The sequence below is a fragment of the Gossypium raimondii genome, chromosome 11 (genome assembly GCF_025698545.1).
Source record: "Gossypium raimondii isolate GPD5lz chromosome 11, ASM2569854v1, whole genome shotgun sequence".
NCBI classification, from domain to species: domain Eukaryota; kingdom Viridiplantae; phylum Streptophyta; class Magnoliopsida; order Malvales; family Malvaceae; genus Gossypium; species Gossypium raimondii.
Window position 1 is genome coordinate 49,075,605 of NC_068575.1, and position 9,420 is coordinate 49,085,024.

At 27.5% G+C, this 9,420-nt stretch overlaps 1 pseudogene; it reads right to left on the reverse strand.

Moving 5' to 3' along the window:
- Positions 1 to 4,817: 4,817 nt before the first annotated feature.
- On the reverse strand, positions 4,818 to 6,797 carry LOC105800982 (probable terpene synthase 12; annotated as a pseudogene).
- Positions 6,798 to 9,420: the final 2,623 nt, after the last annotated feature.

Here is a 9,420-nt window from a genome sequence, read left to right on the forward strand (position 1 = left end):
TAACAAATAGATAAATCTTTAATTGAAGTAAATTAAAAGCTCTTTTTTGTTCTTCGTGCTTATTTTATTTTTATATTTAAAGTCAGTAATATTATTGTCAAAATTCAAACATAATACAATATATTTTACATAATATAAAAATAAAAATATCTAAACCCATTCTTACATAAAGCAGCAAAAAGAGGGAGAGTGCCATTTTTAGCTAAAAACAGTGGGAATAGCAAATCAAATGTTTTTTAATTTTAAAATAGTGTTTTCTTAGGCCAACTTGGAATTTTTTTAAAGTAAAGAGCAAAATGCGAATGGCAATTCATATGTCAGGAATGTTCTTCTCGTGAAAAACAATGAAGGCTCTCTTTTCATTTCCTTTCTTTCTCAATAATTATCCAGCAGCCGTTTGCAACCCTTTTTATAAAATAAATTATATTATTATAATTGCATTTTTATAGGATTGAATCTAAAATATTATAAAATTTAAAATTTTAATAAAAAATTGATTTGTTCTTTTAGATAAATTCTACGCGTACTCTAATTTAATGTGCAATTTAATATATAAAATTTTTTGATTAGGTGCAATTATAAAACTGAAACTTTGTTTGTGATTCAAATATATACGTCAATTTTAATTTTGATTCAATCATACACATTTGAAGAAATAAATACATTAATATATTGCATAGATATAATTATGTGTGTTTGCAATATATAAACATAAAATTAAACCATATTAATAATTGCATTAATAATTTATGATAATTGTTTCAAATCAAAATTTCATGTGTAATAATTATAAATTAAACCAAAACTCATATTTAAATTCTAATTATAAATGTTCTATTCAACATTTTTATTATTATTTTTTAAACCATTTCACTTTATTTTAAACAAAATTAAATCTTAAATGGAAAGTCTTCAAAAGAACTTTATAAAGAAATAGTGATAAGTAACTCTTTATTTACTTAAAATTTTTATGTTTTTATGAATTATAAAATGTGTTTAATAAATTAAATCATTAATAATTAATAATTTCAGTTGATTTAATTTTTAAAGTAGTTATCAAACAACACATTTTAGGCTTAGAAAATTACTTGGGCAATAAAGAAGCTTGACGATATGATTTTAATAATCCGGTTTATGATTTTTTTTAAAAATTATGTGAATTTAATTAAGCAATAATATTTTATTGATCGAGTTGATTTGTGACTAGAGGTGTTTATAGGTTGGGCTAGGTCGGGCCTAAACATAATATTATTTTATTTTATGTTTTCCCAAGCCATGCCCAACTTGAAATATAAGCCTAAAATTTTACTTAAAGCTGCCCATATTAATTTTTAATTATTTTAAAAATATTTATATTGTTTTAATATAACATTTTATAATTTCATATATTTTTTCTATTTATTGAAAATTTTTATATAGTCATATTAACATTGTTTTAATGTTTACATTAGAGTAGTATTGTATATTTAGTATAAGTTTTTTTAATGTGTTATAAATTACATAATATATAAAAAATAACAAAATATAAAGTATTATAAACATTAAAAACAAGCCCAATCCCAACTTATATTTAAACGGGCCTAATATTTTTGCTCAAACTCTCCTAAAATTTGGACAGACTTTTAGACCTAAATGAGTAATTCGACTCATGAACAAGTTTACTTGTGATACCACATCAGTAAATTAAATTATATGTAGTATAGATTAATTATTTAAATTTACACAGGAAACAATGATCTCACTTTTAAATTAATGTCTTTAAAAACATAAATAAATCTATTTAGAATTTCTTTTATCATTATAAAATTGGAGGTGAGAGAATAACAAAGCTTGAACTCGTGTTATCTAGATGCTAGATTGAAAGTTCTAACCATTGCTTCGAGTCTTGGCATAAATATATTCAGGCTTGAAATGAAATGATTATGATAAATTGTATACCATATAAAATAAATTAAAACATGATATAAACTCTTATGAGAAAAATAATTAATGAAAACATATAAAATATTTATATATATTTGCCATTATTTACAATTTAACGATTTGATATCACACATCAATTAAGTCTCAACTCGATTATAAAAATAACTGAAAAAAAATAAATATTATTTTAAAATTTTATTTACATAAAATCTAGAAAAATACAATTACACAATAAATTATAAACCCAAAGCATTAAAATCAAAATCAAAATCATTTAAACTTTACCCAAATTTCTCCACCTACTATATCATAACTTAGTAATAAAATACTTTCCATAAGTACATTGGATTGGCAGAATGGTTTATTATTATTTCGTGAATTAACATTAGAGAAAAAAGAAAAGATGTTTTTGGAAGGCATCTAAAACTAGCTTCTTATCAATACATTTAAAGATTTGGATTATATCTAATTATAATGCTCAACTGGCAGACACTTGAAAGTGATAGAAAATCGAATCCTGCATTGAGAGTAGGTATCGGTGGATGAGTGATGAAAATGATGGTAGGGGTTATCTTTCCCAATTTTGACAATGACTCTCCTATGAACTTTCCAAATCAGAAACCAGAACCTCAGTCTGGGTGACTGAAAATGAAGTTTAACCAAAAAAGAGACCTTACTTGGCTCTGAATTGCCTATTCAACACATAAGCTGTAAATTACATTATTATTGTTAATTAAATATATAGGAGGAGTTAGGAGATATGAAGGTGTGGACACAGCATGAAAATGAAAATTGGTTGCGAAGAATCAAGGATGTGGAGAGAAAATGGGGAAATGAGGGGGCAGGTTCTTTGAATCACATGCCCACTGTTTTCTTCTACCTTTTTTAGGCACCCACCTTATTTGGCTCGCTTCCATTTCTTTAATATAATTTGCATTTTACGTCCAAATAAACAATGCTACTCTACTTTTTTTGAATTAATTGCATTTTTGGGCTCTCCATAACCATCCATTTTCTCAAACCAAGGTTTTAGCTTTTTCTCCACTCTTTCTATTCATGATCACTCAATTTTCATTAATTTCTGACACTGCTATTGTTAGCAAATTATTTCACTTTGGTCACCCTCGATTATAAGGGTCGACGGACGTTGATATTGACAATGGGAGTGTATAGGAGGTGGTAGAATATTGAGTTAATGGTGGTGCAATGTGGAGGGTGAAGATTAGAAGAGATGAGGTGAAAATTATATACAATAATTTGGTTTTGTGTAAAAATAAAGTCAAAAAGTAAATTTGGCTCTCATTACATATTCCAGTCCACATGGAAAGGTCTAATTTCCCAATTTCACCACATCACTCAACGCCTTCTTTGTCGTACCATAGAGTAAATGTTTCGGATATAGTTTATGACCAAGCCTCATACTTCGTGTATTTATATAAGTATTTATGCATTTAATTATTTTAACGTAATTAATTCAATTTTAGAATAAATATATAATTTGATTTCAATATTACCTAAATTATTTTTATTCAATTTTATTTCTGAATTCAACCTACGTCACATATTTAAGTACACTTTTGTAATACTATTTAAAAAAAGACCTGACATGGCACGAATGTCACATCGAAAATGAGTTATAACTATAACTTTAGTAATATATATATATATATATATATGAAATATATAAGGACATCATAAAATTCCATTTTCATAAAAATAAAATATATATTTAAATAAATTTTCATAATTTTATAGATTCTTTTAATACTTTTATTTATTTTCTTTATTTTTTGTAACTTTAAATAATTTTATAGTTTTGCATATATATATATTTGTCATTCTATAAAAGTTCAAATAAAATCTCAAAAATTTTAATTTTATATATTTCTTAAATTTTTATGTTTTGTTAATTTGAAAATTTCTTCAGTTTTAAATAATTTTTTATTTTTATAAAACTTTTGCATTTTTTATATTTTATAACTTTTTTAAAAAAATTAATGTGATTTTTACGTGATAGATATATGTAATTGATGATGTACCATGTGGGCCATGTGTAATAATTTAATTGGTCCACATCATTCCATTTTAACAATATTATAAAATTGGACTTAAATGTGTGATGAAAATCAAATATGGTACTAATTTGAAAAAGAAAAACCTTAGGTAGCAATTTAAATATAAAAGCTAAAATTAAGTACCGAATTATATTTAATATTTTATTTTATTCGTGTAAGTAATTATTGTTTAAAAATACATGATTATTTACTTTTATTTTTTCAATAATATATTTTATTTTATGTAATAAAAAAATTAAAAATTTAAAAATATTGTTGATCTACGAATTTGACTAATTTAAGTATAAAGAAAATGTAATTCCATATTTTCGAAATTTATCTAGTAAATTTTTAGTTTTAATATAATAATAGTATAAATAAAAATAATGTGTAATTCAAGATGAATATAACATAAACTTAAATATTTATGGAATATTATCTATTTAAATTTTAGTTTTGATATAATAATAAGTATTTTCTTACATTTAAATTATAAAAATTAAAATAATAAGATATTACTTATTTATAAATTCAAGATGAATACAAACTACAATTCAATACTTATTTATATTTAGTTGCAATACAATAATTAAAATAATAGTTTACATTAGGTAAAATGTCAAATTTAACTTTCAACATTTACATATTTTATCAATTTGACCATTATTTTTTTTGAGCTAAATTTAGTTATCAATTTTTAAGGAAAATTATAATCCAATAATAACCTTAAAAGTAGTTTATGATTTCACTTTAGTTCAAGACATCAAACGAAATCGGCTCTGCTTAAAGAAGCACCACTTATGAAATTACGTTCTCGTTTATAGAAATAGGCTCAACAATTCATAATTGAGCTTGATTCTTAAATAGATTATCTGGACTTCCATGTGCATCTCAATGCTGATATATGCATTGGGAAATCCTAGCCAGATTAATAGCTGTTTCTATATTATGTTTTGAAAATGGGGAGCCATCAACATAACATTTGTTCAACTTCTTCCAATAATCCTCGATTAAGTCATTTATGTATTGGCAAGCCATTGCCTCTGAGCACCCAGTTTCGTTCATGTAGCATGTTATTGCGTTTACACTTTCGCCTCTTTCTAATTCATCCTATAAAGCATTTCATGAATTAGTTCTCGGTACATGAAACTCAAACAAGAGAAAAATTAATGGTGGAAATCAGTGCATATGTATATATATACACACCTTTGCAGTGCCTAAATCATTGCAAAGTCGAAAAATAATAGATGGACATCTAATGACATCATGGTAATGTTCCAAGCTATGAAGTGCTTCAATGGTAATGTTTGTTCTCTGTAAAAAGTAGGTGTGGACTAGACAGAGATGTCCCGATACAGACAACCATGCATTTTCAAGATATTCTTGGAATGTCGGAATGTGTTTACTATTTGCCCAGTTTGCAATGCTTTGCATAGATCAGCCCACTAAAATAAGGAAGAGAAATTAGATTTTAATCAGATTTATGAATTAATGTTGTTATAGACTGGCATGTACTATGCACCGTACCACTTTTCTCAAGTAAGGAAGGATGTTTTGTCCATGGTCTCTAAGAGTTTCATAAGCCATCTCATTTATAGAGTTATAAAGGGCAAGGAAGCATAGCTCCATATAATCGGGCAGATTTTCTTCGGTACCTAAATCCCATCTGAATATTAAAAGAATTTATTAGTGAATAATAATATATAAATAATATTTCATATAAATACTTTCAAACCTTTGAACAGCATCAGTAAATGACTCCAGTTCATCCAAAGTGCCATGAACATCGTAAATATCATCGATTGTAGTTACAAAGGAAGCCACTTTGGTTAGAACTTTTCTACAATGCCTGAATTGAGGTTGAGAAACCACTCTGACCGTCCAAAAGAAACATTCCGTAAGCCTGTCCCTCACGAAATTCAACTTGCTCGCCAGCCCCATGTCTTTCCACCATCTATCTAATAATACTATTAAACCATGCTAAGTACTGCAAGTAACTATAAATTATAAAACATATATAGCTTTGAAAAACTTACAACTTATCTTCTAATTAAATTAGCTTGACATCTCTTAGAGATTTGTTAAAATTAAGTGTCCCGAATCCTTATTTAAATAAAATACAGTAGTAAAATAAAATAAAAGTAAAATCCATATAGAATTACACTTCTTTTATTTTATTTTAGAATAAGGTTTTTTTAAAAATGATTAAACTCCATCTATTTGATATTGATTAGAATAAGGTGTTTCAATCTTACTACACTCCTATTAGAATATGGTTTTACAAGCCTATAAATAGACATAACTTACTCCTCTTGTAATCATTCGAATTCGACACAGTGAATTATCTTCTCCTCTGCCCGTGGTTTTTTTCCCAAAAGGGTTTCCATGTAAAATTTGTGTGTTCTTTATTTTTTACTCTCTTTTTTCTTTGCGATACATTGTCATTAACGACATACTATTTTTACAAATTAGTATCAGAGCTTCCAGGTTGTTCATCTCAATCACGGTAATGACGTCTTTAAAGTATGAAATTCTGCTATTGGATGGTAACATCAGATTTGTGTTGTGGCAGATAAAGATGCAAGCAGTTCTTACACAGATGGGCTTAGAGGAAGCCCTACTAGGGGTAGATAAAATTCCTTTGAAATTGACGGAGGAAGAGAAGAAGCGCAAGGATCGAAAGGCATTAACACAGTTACATCTGCATTTGTCTAACGAAATTTTGCAGAATACCGCCGCTGGATTATGAAAGAGGCTAGAACAAATATGTATGTCTAACGAAATTGTTATTATTGTTTTGGTTTTGATTATTTACCTCATTATTTATCCATTTATACTGTTCTTAGATTATATTAAATATATACATACTTATATGCGTACTTACATTTTATACATTTTATAATTTTTATATATATGCATTCATATTCTTTTATAATATGTGTACTCATATAATTTTCCAAGTTTACTTTTATATATATATATATATCTACTTAGATATATGTTATTTATACTTTATACTTTTCATACGTATACACATTTTATTTTTATGAATATATATACACATTTATATGTTTTCTTATTTTCACGTAATTTATATACTTATATATTTTTGGATATATACATACTCATGTCCTTTTACACTTTATAACTCATACATATAGATATGTATATTTGTTTTATACATGTATATAAACTTACGCCTTTTATGATTTAAAGTATACTAATATATATACACAAATACTTTATCTCTTCTTGTTCGTATTGTCATTGTCATTCTATATGATATTTATTTATTCATTTATTTGTGTGTTCGTTATTATTTTTAGGAAATGTTTAGTTTTTATTTATATATTTATTTATCATTTCACATATACTTGATTTGTTTTATGTGTATTTATTTCTTTTTATTATGGCTTACATTAGTTGTGCTTATATCATCATTTGGTTATATAGTTTAATATTGCGTTTATTCTTACCGTTTTATGATAAGTTAATTTTATTTATTTAACATGGTTTCAAAATAGAACAAAATCTCGTATTTAGATTCGAGAAGGTCGTACCCTAACTTACTGGGTTTCGATTTTCATAATAAATCTAAATACACTAATCTTTTCAAACTTAAGTTTTAAACAATCTTGGGAATTAAGAAAAGATTGTGTCCTAACTTACTGGGCATGATCCATTTTCTAAACTCGAGATAATTAAAAACCTTTTAAATAAGTAATTTTTTTTATTCGCATATCGGGAATTCGAGATATTGTGTCCTAACTTACTGGATACGATGCTTTCTTTCTCGATTAACGTGGAACGCCCCCTTTTCCCAAAATTTTCAACATTTTAATACAAAGATCGTATTTTTAAATTTCTTTAAAGTTTTCAATTTATCGACACTAAGACATTAAGTAATCAACTAGGTACCAATTTTGGGCGTATCGAGGGTGCTAACCCTTCCTCGTGCGTAACCGACTCCCGAACCCGTTTTTCTGAATTTCGTGGACCAAACTTGTCGTTTTAATAAAATCAAACCGTTTATTAAAAACAACCACTCTTCGAGGTGATCCAATCACACCTCATGAAAAAGGATTGGTGGCGACTCCCGTTTCATTTTTCAAAATCCAAGTCGACTCCGTTTTTCATCCAAAAAAATGGTGTCAACAGTAGCCACTGGAGAGAACTCATGGGCACCTTCGTCTGGTGTTCTTCCACGTGGGGTTCCTATGGGAGATGATGCACCTAATGAGGGATTTGGTGATTTAGATGAACATAGTAACGAGAATGAAGGTATTCCCCCTGATGAGGTACCATCAAACCCTTCTCATGAAATCCCTAATCAAGAAAGCAAACACTTGAAATGTACACGGTAAGGGAAAAAATCAAGTTCAAGTAGAAAATCATCAAGAAATACATTAACTACTCAGATTGAGAAATTGTGTGAGAGTATGGCTAGTCCAAGGAAGTCAGTGAATGAAATTATTTTTCCTCAATCTCAATATACTATTTCAAATGCAATGGATGTTTTGCGTGCTTTGGGAGATGAAATTCCAAAAAGAGATGAACTGTACTATTTTGCCACCAAAATGTTCCAAATACCGGTGAAACGAGAAATGTTTTTGAACTTAGATCCAGATGATAGGGTTTGGTGGCTTCGACGTGAGTATGCTGAACAAAATCCAATTGCATCATTTTCATCCTTGGTAGCAACATCCTCATTTCCTTTCCAACCATACCATCAACCACCTCCACCATCAGCTCCTTAGAAATATTGTTGTAATATAACTATACTACTTTTTTATATGTAAAACTAATGTATGCTACTTTTTATGTTTGGTATTTTTATGTTATGCTTTTAATCAAGTTTCTGTGTTGTATAGAATGTCACAAAATATTAATTTACTTACATTTGATTACTTTTTCAGGTTATGGATGAATTTAACAATATGTATAATAGTTTTGATATGAATTATGATACCTCTGAATTAAGTGAAGAAGCTCAACAAAGAATAGCCACAATTGTTACCCAAGTTGAGCACAACAATTATCATAATGAGGAAGAATATGTGTTAAGCAGTGTATTTGTACACCATGAAACTTATTTCACTATGCAACTGCGTATGGATTCAAATTATACTGGTCAAATGTGGGTGGATGAAGTATTAAATGGGCACGATGATCGTTGCATGATTAGTTTTAGGATGCCAAAAATATATTTCATGATTGTTGCATGATTTGCAAACAAATTATGGCTTAAAGAATGGGAAAGTATCGGCGATGGAGAAGTTAGCATTATCATTGTACATTCTTGGAAATAGAGAATCAAATTCAAATGCAACAGAGCGATTTCAACGATCTGGGGAAACTGTTAGTCGAATTTTTACTGATATGTTGCATATATTTGCTCGAATGGGAATAGACACGATTAAACCCATTGAAGGTCAATTCGAGG